The sequence below is a fragment of the Gorilla gorilla genome, chromosome 21, assembly GCF_029281585.2.
Source record: "Gorilla gorilla gorilla isolate KB3781 chromosome 21, NHGRI_mGorGor1-v2.1_pri, whole genome shotgun sequence".
NCBI classification, from domain to species: Eukaryota; Metazoa; Chordata; class Mammalia; order Primates; family Hominidae; genus Gorilla; species Gorilla gorilla.
This window is the reverse complement of record NC_073245.2, coordinates 76,197,502-76,211,151: the sequence shown is the minus strand read 5'-3', so window position 1 is coordinate 76,211,151 and position 13,650 is coordinate 76,197,502. Positions and strand designations below refer to the sequence as shown.

The following is a 13,650-nucleotide window of genomic DNA, read 5'->3' as shown; positions in this document are numbered from 1 at the left end:
ACTGCACTCCAGCCTGTCGACAGAGCAAGACTCCGTCTCAAAACAAACAAAAAAAACCCTAAACTTCAGAGGTAGTTAAGTAGTAAAACACATGCATGCACCTCAAAATTGAGACAGTATGATCTGACAAAACTTGTGATATCTGTTGTGAGTTTTATCTACACAGCAGCTGCAGCTTAGGAAACACTCACCACGTGCCTGCCATCTACTGAACAGAGCCCTTCCTAAGAGGCCTGTGAGACGGGCCTGGTCAGGGGGTGGGAGGGTAGCTCTGGGGTCACCTGTCTGAGCTGCCATTGACAGGGACTCAGTGGCCAGGCACGTTACTCAACACCTCCCCATGTCAATCTCCTCTTTGTCGAATGGGCATTAAACAGTCCAGCAAGGTATGTCTGGGAGCTGGCTTGAATAAAGCGGTCAGACCCTATGCCAGGCACACAGTTAATGTTAGCTATTATGATGATGATCTCTGCTTTTCGGCTAAGAAGACTGAGACTCAGGAAGGTGGAGTAACCTATTTGCGGTCACCGTGCTAAGAATCAGCAGGGCTGTAACTGAAATCAAAGTCAGCCTCCCAAGCACCGTACATCGTGACTGATTCTCAGCATCCATTTCACAAAAGGCAGTAATTCTTCTCTGTCCTGATCACAAATAACTTATTTTCTTGTACATCAAGCCTTTTCTGAATAAGGTACTATATGGACCACTGTCATTTATTTTATTTTATTTTATTTTATTTTAGAGACAGAGTCTCACTATATCACCCAGGTAGGAGTGCAGTGGCTCAATCACAACTCACGGCAGCCTTGACCTCCTGGACTCCTGCAATCTTCCCACCTCGGCCACCGAAGTAGTTGGGACTACAGGTGTGCAACCACCACACCTGGATAATTTTTTATTTTTTGTAGAGGCAGGATCTCCCTAAGTTGCCCAGGCTAGGCAAACTCCTGAGCTCAAGTGATCCTCCCACCTTAGACTCCCAATGTGCTGGGATTACAGGTGTAAGCGACGGCACCCAGGCCTCTGTCATATTTTTATTAATTAATTAATTAATTTTTTTTTTTTGAGACGGAGTCTCGATCACTCACCCAGGCTGGAGTGCAGTGGCGCAATCTCGGCTCACTGCAAGCTCCACCTCCCAGGTTCACGCCATTCTCCTGCCTCAGCCTCCCGAGTAGCTGTGACTACAGGCGCCCACCATCACACCCGGCTTTTTTTGTATTTTTAGTAGAGACGGGGTTTCATCGTGTTAGCCAGGATGGTCTCGATCTCCTGACCTCATGATCTGCCCGTCTCGGCCTCCCAAAATGCTGGGATTACAGGCGTGAGCCAGCGTGCCCGGCTATTAATTTATTTATTAAGACAGAGTCTTTCTATTGCTCAGGCTGGAGTGCAGTGGAGCAATCTCGGCTCACTGCAACCTCCGCCTCCTGGGTTCAAGCAATTGTCCTGCCTCAGCCTCCTGAGTAGCTGGAATTACAGGTGCCTGCACCACACCTGGCTAATTTTCATATTTTTAGTAGAGGTGGACGGGGTTTCGCCATGTTGGCCAGGCTGGTCTCAAACTCCTGACCCCAAGTGATCCACCCGTCTTGGCCTCCTGAAGTGCTGGGATTACAAGTGTGAGCCACCGTGCCTGGCCCCCTATTTTTAAATAAAAGTAAAATAAGTACATATATAGACAAAGTTTACAAAGCTTAATACATGTTTTGTTGGCTATATTTTAATTAATTCTCAGCTTGAAGACACATTAATTATTGTCGCGTAGAATTTTAGATGTAAAAAGTATTTTCCTTAATTAAAAAAAAAATCCTGGGCCGGGCACAGTGGCTCACGCCTGTAATCCCAGCACCTTGGGAGGCTGAGGCGGATCACCTGAGGTCAGTGAGTTCAAGACCAGCCTGGCCAACATGGTGAAACCCCGCCTCTACTAAAAATATAAAAATTAGCCAGGTGAGGTGGCACGTACCTGTACTCCCAGCTACTCGGGAGGCTGAGGCAGGAGAATCGCTTGAACCCAGGAGGCGGAGGTTTCAGTGAGCCAAGATCGCACCATTGCACTCCAGTGTGGGTGACAGAGCAAGACTTTGTCTCAAGAAAAAAAAAAAAATTAGCTGGGCACGGTGGCACGCCCCTATAATCCCAGCTACTCAGGAGGCTGAGGCAGGAGAATTGCTTGAACCCAGGAGGCGGAGGTTGCAGTGAGAGCTGAGATCACGTCACTGCACTCCAGCCTGGGCGACAAGAGCCAGACTCCGTGGAAAAAAAAAAAAAAAAAATCTGCCATGTGCGATCATGTGTGGTGGCTCACACCTGTAACCTGAGGTGGGAGGATCACTCGAGCCCAGAGGTGAAGGCCTGCAGTGACTGCACCACTGTAAACCAGCCTGGGCAAGAGTGTGAGACCTTGTCTCTTAAAACAAAAAAATCCAGCCCCGGGTGTGGTGGCTCACACCTGCAATCCCAGTACTTTGGAAGGCTGAGGTGGGTCAATCACTTGAGGTCAGGAGGTCGAGATCAGCCTGGCCAACATGGTGAAACCCCATCTCTAGTAAAAATACAAAAATTAGCCGGGCATGGTGGTGCACATCTGCAGTTCCAGCTACTCAGGAGGCTGAGGCAGGAGAGTCACTTGAACCCGGGAAGCAGAGGTTGCAGTGAGCCGAGATCATGCCATGGCACTCCAGCCTGGGTGACAAGAGCGAGACCCCGTCACATACACAAAAGACAGGAAAAAAAAAAAAAGGCCAGGCACGGTGGCTCACCATATAATCCTGACACTTTGGGAGGCCAAGGCAGGCGGATCACCTGATGTCAGGAGTTCGAGACCAGCCTGGCCAACATGGTGAAACCTCGTCTAGACTAAAAATACAAAAATTAGCCGGACGTGGTGGCGGGCACCTGTAATGCCAGCTACTCTGGAGGCTGAGGCAGGAGAATCGCTTGAACCCGAGAGGCAGAGGTTGCAGTGGGCCGAAATCGCGCCGTTGCACTCCAGCCTGGGGAACAACAGCGAGACTTCATCTCAAGAAAAACAAAAAAACCCCCATAGTTTATTAATCTGCCTTATTGTCCTTTGCCTTTTAAAAATATAAGATAAGCCTGTTTAAGGCTTTACGGGGAGGCAGCTGTCAGTCAGCCAGCTGTTCTGGAGTCAGTCCAGGGCAAAGGCTGCTGTAGGAAGAGCATTAGCACAACTTTGCCTATTTATCCTTAACCAGAGCAGGTTTACAACGATGCCTATACCATGAACACCTACACGCATCTCAGTCCGCCCACCTGGAGGTCAGACACACTAAGGGCAGCTGGACCAGCTCCCTATTCAAGGCCACTTCAGATTCTATGTGAGTTACAGTGCCCTTGTCTTAAAGTATTTTCATAAATGTGAATTAAGCAGTGCTCACACCAGGGAGAAGGATGCTGTGAGTCTGTCTGTTGGTCTGCTGGTGACAATCAGTTAGGGTTACCCAACCTGGCGGGATGATGCAAGAGAAAACAGCACCAACAGAAACCACATCGTAAGAGGTAATTTTGGGGAAAAAAGGGTAATTTTATAAATCCTGTGTTGTCACTTTAACATGTATGATGACATTATTTGTGCTTATTCTTCAATATTATACCTTTATACTCGAGAATCTAAAAAACCGTTTAAGACCCACCCTGCATGGCTGTCCTGGGGATTACGGCTAATGCATATTCGGCAACCTTGTCCCAGAACACCTGTTCAACAAACCACGGTTTGCCTCATTTCAGAGTGTTTTGCTATTTGGACATGGCGTATTCTTTTTCATCCCCCACTGCAACCTCCGCTTCCCAGGCTCCAGGGATCCTCCCACCTCAGCCCCTCAGCCTCTCGAGTAGCTGGGACCACAGGCATGCACCACCACGCCCAGCTAACTTTTGTATTTTCTGCAGAGATGGGGTTTCCTCATGTTACCCAGGCTGGTCTCAAATTCCTGAACTCGAGAGATCTATCCACCTCAGCCTCCCAAAGTGTTGGGATTACAGGTGTCAGCCACGCATCTGCCCAAATTTTTGTATTTTTAGTAGAGACGGGGTTTCGCCATGTTGGCCAGGCTAGTCTGGAACTCCTGGCCTCATGTAATCTGCTTGCCTTGGCCTCCCAAAGCACTGGGATTACCACTAAGACTGGCCAAAAATGTTTTTAATTTTTTAAAAATTTCTGTATGAAGAGCCTTATTAAAAGTTTGAGTGGGCCGAGCGCAGTGGCTCACACCTGTAATCCCAGCACTTTGGGAGGCCAAGGTGCGCAGACCATGAGGTCAAGAGATCGAGATCATCCTGGCCAACATGGTGAAACCCCGTCTCTACTAAAAAATACAAAAATCAGCCGGGCGTAGTGGCGCATGCCTGTAGTCCCAGCTGCTACAGAGGCTCAGGCAGGAGAATCGCTTGAACCCAGGAGGCGGAGGTTGCAGTGTGCCAAGATCGCACCACTGCTCTCCAGTCTGGCGACAGAGACTCCATCTCAAAAAAGAGAGTTTGAGGTGAGTCAGTGAGGTGGTGCGTGCCTACAATCTCAGTTACTGAGGATTAGGGTGATTCTAATCTACTGAGACTGTAGGCATGCACCACCTTGGGAGGCTGAGGCAGGAGGATCGAGCCCAGGAAGGCCAACCTGGGCAACATGTGGAGGCCCCATCTCTACAAAAATTAAAACATTAGTCAACTGTGGTGACACATACCTAAAGTCCCAGCTACTTGGGAGGCTGAGATAGGAGGATTGCTTGGGCCTGGGAGAATGCAATGAGCTAAGACTGTGTCACTCCTCTCTAACCTGGGTGAGAGACAGAGTGAGACCCTGTTGTAAAAAAACAAGATGTGGCTGGGCGCGGTGGCTCACGCCTGTAATCCCAACACTTTGGGAGGCCGAGGCGGGCGGATCACGAGGTCAGGAGATCAAGACCATCCTGGCTAACACGATGAAATCCCGTCTCTACTAAAAATACAAAAAACATTAGCTGGGCGTGGCGGCAGGTGCCTGTAGTCCCAGCTACTCGGGAGGCTGAGGCAGGAGAATGGCGTGAACCCAGGCGGCAGAGCTTGCAGTGAGCCGAGACTGAGTCACTGCACTCCAGCCTGGGTGACAGAGCAAGACTCTGTCTCAAAAAAAAAAAAAAAAAAAAAAACAACAAGATGAGGCCAGGTGCGTTGGCTCACGCCTGTAATCCCAGCACTTTGGGAGGCCGAGGTGAGTGGATCACCTGAGGCTGGGAGTTCGAGACCAGCCTGACCAACATGGAGAAACCCCATCTCTACTAAAAATACAAAATTAGCTGGGTGTGGTGGCACACGCCTGTAATCCCAGCTACTCAGGAGGCTGAGGCTGGAGAATCACTTGAACCCAGAAGGCAGAGGTTGTGGTGAGCCAAGATCACACCGTTGCACTCCACCAGCCTGGGAAACAAGTGAAACTCCGTCTCAAAAAAAAAAAAAAAAAAAAAAATGAGGCCAGGAGCAGTGGCTCACGCCTGTAATCCCAGCACTTTCGGAGGCCGAGGTGGGCAGATCACAAGGTCAGGAGATCGAGGCCATCTTGACTAACACGGTGAAACCCCATCTCTACTAAAAATACAAAAAATTAGCCGGGCGTGGTGGCGGGCGCCCGTAGTCCCAGCTACTCGGGAGGCTGAGGCAGGAGAATGGCGTCAACCCGGGAGGCGGAGGTTGCAGTGAGCGGAGATCGCATCACTGCACTCCAGCCTAGGTGACAGAGTGAGACTCTGTCCCCCACCCAAAAAAAAAAATTATTATTATTTTAAAGAACACACCAAGAAAGAACAAAATTTATTGCAACTGGCAAAAATTTTAAATCTCAGATTTTAACAGCAAGCCCTATCGCAGTAGCTAAAAGAACACCAAAGTACTGTGGTAAAATGCCCTGCAAGCAAAGGGGAGAGACAGACAGACACCACCTGAGGGCTACGAACTTGGCAAGCGATGACAGAAGCTACAGTCTGTACTCTTGGACCCAGAATTTCCTTCGTTATTTGTCTTAGGGAAACCTTCTTACAATAAAACACAATCCTATTTAATAAAGAAAAATCCGATGGGACTGCTCAGCAAAAATCCAAACATTTGCTCTGCTGCTAATCCCTCCCAATAACAGGAGGAGCAAAATAAAAGCCAGGCAGGGCCGCACACTCCACACACTCACTCTGCTGAGCTGCAGTCACTCCTCCCGTCAGGCACCTGCAGCCTCGTCCGAGGTAGAGGCCTCTGGCTTGGGCTCGCCTCCACTCTGAGACTGATGTGGAGCGCTCGGACGCGGCCTCTAGCACCTGAATTCAGCTCCTGCTTCTTCAAGGGTCAAGAGTAAGACGGGATATTTTCGTTCTGCAGTTTCACTAGAACACATTTCCACTCTACCTGGTGAAAAAATAGAGGCACAGGGCAGGGAGAGCTCTCCCCGAAGTCAGCCGCGCTCTAGAGACAGCAAGGAGGGCAGGGCACAGCCGATGGGGCTGGGAAGTCGATTCCATCTTCCGACCTGCCAGCATCATGATTTCATAACAGGCACAGAATGCCTCAGAAAGCAGATTGAGCAAGTGGCTCATGCCTGTAAACCCAGCACCTTGGGAGGCCAAGGTGGGTTGATTACTTGAGTTCAGGAGTTTGAGACCAGCCTGGACAACATGGTGAAACCCCATCTCTACTAAAAATACAAAAATTAGCTGGGCGTGGTGGCACACGCCTGTAATTCCAGTTACTCAAGAGGCTGAGGCAGAAGAATCACTTGAACCCGGGAGGTGGAAGCGGCAGTGAGACACGATCGTGCCACTGCACTCCAGCCTGGATGACAGAGCGAGACTCCGTCTCAAACAAAGAATCCCTGGACACAGCAATGCAGACACTACATGGCTCTGGACACTTCACCTCGTAAATGATTATCTCTGCTGGTGATACATGTTCAATGTAGAATATTTAAAGGGACAATACAATTATAAACCCATGAAAAATAAGATTCATTCATATCCATATTCAAGGAATCTTCACTAAGCACTCACAACACAACACAAAAATTTAAAAATGTCACTCAGGTTTAATATGTCAAGAATAAATGACAAAGTTCTCTGCCATAGAAATAAGTTTTTTGAAACCATTCATGCAAAATGTAGAATGATGTTGCAACAAAGTTAAATTGTGGCATATGCAGGTCTGTCCTGAGGAGGAAATTATTGATCAATACAGAACTTCCTTTTTTTTTTTTTTTTTTTTTTTTTTTTGAGACAGTGTCTTGCTCTGTCGCCCAGGCTGGAGTGCAGTGGCGCAATCATGGCTTGCTGCAGCCTCAACCTCCCAGGCTCAGGTGATCCTACCACCTCAGCCTCCGAGTAGCTGGGACTACAGCTGCATGTCACCATGCCCGGCTAATTGTTTCTAGTTTTAGTACAGATGGGGTTTTGCCATGTTGCCCAGGCTGGTCTCCACTTCTGAACTCTAGCAATCCGCCTGCCTCGGCCTCTCAAAGTGCTAGGATTACAGGCATGAGCCACTGCACCAGCCCAGAATTTTCAGAGACATGTCCCAAACCTGGTCTAAGTACTTCTTTCTTTAGAAAATGAGATGCTGGTTGGACGATCACTTGAGTCCAGGAGCTCAAGACCAACTTGGGGCTGGGCTCAGTGGCTCACGCCTATAATCCCAGCACTTTGGGAGGCCAAAGTGGGTGGATCACCTGAGGTCAGGAGTTCAAGACCAGCCTGGCCAACATGGCAAAACCCCATCTCTACTAAAAATACAAAAATTAGCCGGGCATCATGGCAGGCGCCTGTAATCCCAGCTACCCAGGAGGCTGAGACAGGAGAATCACTTGAACCTAGGAGGCAGAGGTTGCCATGAGCGGAAACCGTACCGTTGTACTCAAGCCTGGGCGACAGAGTGAGACTCCGTCCCCCCACCAAAAAAAAAAAAAAAAAAAAAAAAAGGCCGGGCGCAGTGGCTCACACCTGCAATCCCAGCACTTTGGGAGGCCAAGGTGGGCGGATCACAAGGTCAGGAGATCGAGACCATCCTGGCTAACACCGTGAAACCCTGTCTCTGCTAAAAATACAAAAAATTAGCCTGGCGTGGTGGCGAGCGCCTGTAGTCCCAGCTACTCGGGAGGCTGAGGCAGAAGAATCACTTGAACCCAGGAGGGAGAGGTTGCAGTGAGCCAAGGTCACGCCACCGCCCTCCAGCCTGGGTGACAGAATGAGACTCCATCTCAAAAAAACAAAAGAAAATGAAATGCTGTCCTAATTTCTGCAATTTCAATTTGAAATATCAATGCTTGCAAAACTCATACAAGTTAAAACAATTTTTATTTCTAATGACCTGTATCTATTAAATGTCTGTGATGTACCAAGAATAAAGCAGAACACACTTCCTCATTAACACACATGCACCCAAAGTTAATGCAAAGGGTGATGAGAGACAAAATCTACACTCAAGGTTGTTGGGTAATCTAATCCTTAAATCTTCTGGGTTGAACTGCCTGTGACTGATAACAGACTAGCTGCTAATCCTCTTCAGGGATGCCATTATCTGAGGGGTCCTGGCATGGCAGTCCCAGCTCCTAGATTAGGGGTAGCATTTTCATAAAACAAGACTACTACTGTTTTTCAGCCTCTTTGTCACTTTTATTTAGGAAGCAGGTGATGAGACACCTTTCATTTACTGCCTCCTTTTTTCTCCCAGCAGGACGCAGGGGAAGCACCACTACCCTCATCTGACAGAACGCAGAGGCTCAGAGTCACAGCGGCCCCAGTCACGTGAGCCCTGATCTTGTCCTCTTTCACGAAGGAAGGCCTAGCACAGATTCTGCTGCCACAGTGGGAAGGCCTATGGCGGGGCAGGAGGTGTGTCTGACAGAAGACGGTGCTTCTTGGACACATCTCAGGACTTTGTGGCACGAGAACGTTCTAATCAGAACATCACGATGAGTCTCACCTTAGAAGCACTGCAGTTTGTTTGTTTGTTTGTTGTGAGAGGGAGTCTCGCTCTGTTGCCCAGGCTGGAGTGCAGTGGTGCTATCTCAGCTCACTGCAACCTCTGCCTCCCGGGTTCAAGCAATTCTCCTGCCTCAGCCTCCCTAGTAGCTGGAATTACAGGTGCCCGCCACCACACCCAGCTACTTTTTGTATTTTTAGTAGAGACAGGGTTTCACCATGTTGGCTAGGATGGTCTCGATCTCTTGATCTCAAGATCTGCCTGCCTTGGCCTCCCAAAGTGCTGGGATTACTGGTGTGAGCCACCGCGCCCGGCCTAGAAGCACTCATTCTAACTGCCCACTTGGAGATAACTGGAGTGTTAAGGGTCTCTTCTCTACATCTTGTGCAGGACTAGTCATCATGTTCCATTTCTCTACAAATGGCTTTTTCTAACTAAGCCCAAGGACCCAGGGGTCTGTTTCCTTACTGGAGAAAAACTGCTTTCATTTGCTGATATAGTTTACCTGCAGCATTACATACTCCTAACTGGGTATCACATTCACCTTATTGCCTGATTTCAGAAGCAAACTCCACCTCAGATAAAATTCTACCTTATTATGACTCCCCGCCCCACTGCATTTTAGTCATTCATTCAACAAACACCTACCGAACTGCCAACCCCAGGCACACACATGAGCACCTCACATCTGGGCTCTAAGGATAAAACCACCAGCACCTTGTACAGGGCTCTTCCTGGTGATGCCAAATACTTAGAAGAAACCTGGTCTAGAGAAGACTTGAGTTCAAGTTCCAGCTCTGACGATTATTAACAGGGAGACCTTGGGCAAAGGTGCTGGTCACGGAGGCAGCTGTACAACCGGGCTCAGTGGTATCCACCCTCCAAGCAAGGGGAACTGAGGAAAAATGCCTGAGAAACGTGCAGCGTCTGTTCAATCTCTGAACCACGTTAATACAACCATCTTCAGGGATGCAGGAAAGCCCTGAAGCCCATTCACTCTGAGTTAATGTGGGCATGAGGTGGAGGCTGTGGAAAGGACTCCAGAGTCTGCAAGTCACCAAGCAGCCTCTGTGGCTCTGTCACAGCACCACAGCTGAAGGGCCTCGTGCTAAGGGGATCAGCCACAGTCACTCTCAGGCAGTCCTCCTGAATTAAGAGCCAGGGAGATCATTCCACCTCACTCTACTTAATTACCAAATGTCACGACGGAGTATAAGGACTAGCATTAGGGTTTTTCCTGGTAATCAAAGACAAAATTTCTAAAAGCATTATTACCACTGGCAGATTTGACTTTTTATTTATTTTTATTTATTTGAGACTGAGTCTTGCTCTACCGCCCAGGCTGGAGTGCAGTGTGGCGTGACCTTTGCTCACTGCAACCTCCACCTCCCAGGTTCAAGGGATTCTCCTGCCTCAGCCTCCTGAGTAGCTGGGATTACGGACGCCCACCACCACAACCAGCTAATTTTTTTTTTTTTTTTTATAAGATGGAGTTTTGCTCTTTTTGCCCAGGCTGGAGTGCAGTGGCGCGATCTTGGCTCACTGCAACCTCCGCCTCCTGGGTTCAAGTGATTCTCCTGCCTCAGCCTCCCAAGTAGCTGGAATTACAGGCACACGCCACCACACCCAGCTAATTTTGTATTTTTAGTAGAGATGGGGTTTCACCATGTTGGCCAGGCTAGTCTCGAACTCCTGACTCCAAGTGATCCGTCCGCCTCAGCCTCCTAAGGTGCTGAGATTACAGGCATGAGCCACTGTGCCCCCAACAGATCTGACTTTTTAGAAACGTTTTAACTTCAAAATAATTATAGATTCAAAGTTGCGAAAAGATTTACAAGGGTCCCATGCAGCCTTCCAAGCCACCCCTTACCTGGCTGTCTTTCCTCATTGGGCAGGTGAGAGCTGGTGGCTCTCTGTCCTGAGGGCCAACACTCCAGGAACCCTTACCTCTACATGCTCAGTCCTCACCGACAAGGACTTCCGGGTGACAAGGCCAGCACCACGCACAGCTGCTGCTAAGCTCCTCACGTTCATTCACTGAACAAATATTTACTGGGCCCAGATCATGTGCCAGCAACTGTTTTTTTCACAAAACATTCTCTCCACGGACCTTACTAACTCACAGTAAAATATTAAGTATGATAAATGCATTAAGCAGGACACTAGGAGGATTCAGCGCTGTGGGAAAATTAAGCGAGGAAGGGAACTGGGTGGCAAGGCAGGCACGCAGTCGCCAGGCTAGGGGGTTAAGGAACCAGGCATTCCAGGAAGATCCAAGGACAGAGCATGGGGGTCTGTTCAGAACTCGCAAGGAGGCTGATATGGCAGGTGCAGAGTGAGTCAGGGGCCAGTCTGAGGGTGGGTTGGACTCAGACGCTGCAGGCTCATTAACACCCTCGCCAGGGGTGTCCCTCAGAGTCCACACAGCCAGCAACCAGAGCGGGCCCCTACAGCTCTCTGCTGGGCCAGACGCCAGCTGGAGCCACCCCGAGTCCTACAGCACCGACACAAGTGAAAGGGGAACTCAACCGAAACTTCCCCAAAGCCCTTAGATCCAGGCTTCCAATTTCATCTCTTGTTTGACAGACTACACATTCCTGAAACTCAGCTGACATTTTTTAAAAAGAGAAGCAAATAAACGAACATAAAATCTCAGAAGCTTTGAGTAAACTTTTGCCTTCAGGTAACCATGACAATAGTTGGAGCAATATAACTGTTTTTGTCATTAGAATAGGTTTTTCTAAACAGGCAAATAAGGGCAGACGTGTCTAACCACCATCAAATCTTCCCAACCAAGCCTAAACCGGAAAACAAAAATAAAGCTGAAATTTTTGCTTCCTTTTCCTGTATGACACAACTGAATGAATTTGAGAAATCATGGCTTCGGCACACGAAAAAGAGAGTCTTTAATCCAGACACTTAACACCAACAAGTTAGAACCTGAACGGATGAGTTCCTAATACTCTCCATAAGAGTTCAATACAAAGCATGGCTTCAAATGTTTTTACAAAGCGGATAAAACAGGTTTTTTCTAACAAACCAAATGCTTTTTGGAATTTACAACGTCGGAAAGATTAATTTCCGATGCGTTACAGAACAATTTTCAATTCCCCGAGCTATAAACACAACGACCCAGGGACTCAATCATCTGCCTCCCTAAGACCAGCGATGGCCCAGCTTCTCCAGTCCTCCCGCAGGAGAGGAGACCCCGGGGGGTTGGGGGCGGCCGCAGGGACCTGGGGGAGCGGAGGGGGCGTCCGGGCCCGGAGAGACCCGCGGAGAGCGCCGCCCCAGTCCCCACCACGGTGCTCAGACCCCCGGCCCGGCCCGGCCCGGCCCGAATCCCGCAGGCCCCGGCGCCGACCTTCCCGCGCCCCCGCCCCGGCCCAGGCCGCGGCGTCGCAGCAGCTCCGGCCCCGAGCGCCCGCGCAGCCCCGGCCCGGGGGTCGCCGCCATTTCCGGCTCTGGAGTGCCGCCCCCGCCCCCACCCGCGCCCGCCCGCCCGCCTGCCCGGGCCTGACGTGAACCGACCCGCCCGCCCGGCCCGCAGCGAGCTCACCTGCCCGTCCGCCCGCCCGCCCGCCCTCCCGCCGGCTCCGCGGCTCCGCTCCCCGATTCGCGGCGCTGCTGGGCAGTGGCCGACGCACTCCTCAGCCTGGAGACCCCGGGCGGCGGCGGCGGCGGCGGCGGCGTCGGCGGCGGCAGAGGGCGCGGGTGCAGCACCGGCAGCGGCAGCGGAGACGAGCACGCTCACGCACGCACCCGCACCGGCGCGCGCGCTCCCGGAAGGACGTGGGCTCCGGCGTGTCGAAGCCGCGGGTGGGACCGGCTGCGCATGCGCTCAGAGAGCCGAGCGGAGGCTCCGTCCATGAAGGGGCGGAGTCCCGAGTGACAGCCCGGGGCCGAGGCGCCCTGTGGAGGCTCCGCCCATGAGTGGGCGGGGACAAAGCGCGGGGGCGGAGCCAGTCCTCCCAGTCTTCAGGTGGCCGCAGGTGGGTCCCGGGTGGACACGCCATGTGCTGCGGGGAACCGCGCAGAAAGACAAGCGCAGGGCTTGCTGGTCTTGCAGGTGAGTTTACTCAGCGCTTTAAGTAAGACTGAGAAAACGTAATCGTTCTCATCAAAGAACTGAACAGGGAGCTGGTGGGAGATGGCTGCGGACCGTCGCCCCCGCCCCCACCCGGAGCCACCGTCCTGGGACTGACATTTGCTCACCCCTGGAGCGCCGAGATGGGACGTCCTTCCTTCCTTCCTGTCCAACCACTGAAATGCCGTCGCCAGCGCCCCCCAACCCTCCCGGAATCATCTCCAAACAGCAGCGTGGAGAGGCAGGACGACGAACGTCCACTCCACCTCCCTCTGCCCTTGCCCATCCGGTCGGCCACCCTTCCCTGTCCCTGTAACTGCAGGCGCTCCGCCACTCACTGACGGCCTGCCCCGCGTAGGCTGCCTGGGCCACTTCCCATCCTAGAAGCTCCCAGACCTCTGCGGCCGGTGCTCCTGCCTCCTCGCTTCCACCCTTGCCCGTTTACCTGAGTTCAGTGCGGTCATCTTTTTAAAACAAACCCAGTGGCATCCAAGGCTTCCCGTGACACACTGCGTGAAACCCAAATTCTCTCTCAACACGCTCTGGCCTCCTTCCTCTGCCTTCATAACTCACTGCCATAATGCCGGTCTTGAATTGCCAAGCTTGTTCCA

The 13,650-nt window shown here is 51.0% G+C and overlaps 1 protein-coding gene across 3 annotated transcripts in view; it reads right to left on the bottom strand.

Moving 5' to 3' along the window:
* The window catches only part of DNAJC5 (DnaJ heat shock protein family (Hsp40) member C5), a 42,798-nt gene extending 29,148 nt beyond the window's left edge, over positions 1-13,650 (bottom strand). Inside the window, exon 1 of one of the 3 annotated variants that reach the window (XR_010132354.1) lies at positions 12,512-12,728. The gene's annotated coding sequence lies outside the window, so the exon portion shown is untranslated. Of the gene's footprint in view, positions 1-12,511; positions 12,740-13,484 lie in introns of those variants that run through there. The other 2 variants (XM_055372747.2, XM_055372745.2) reach the window with 2 other exon arrangements.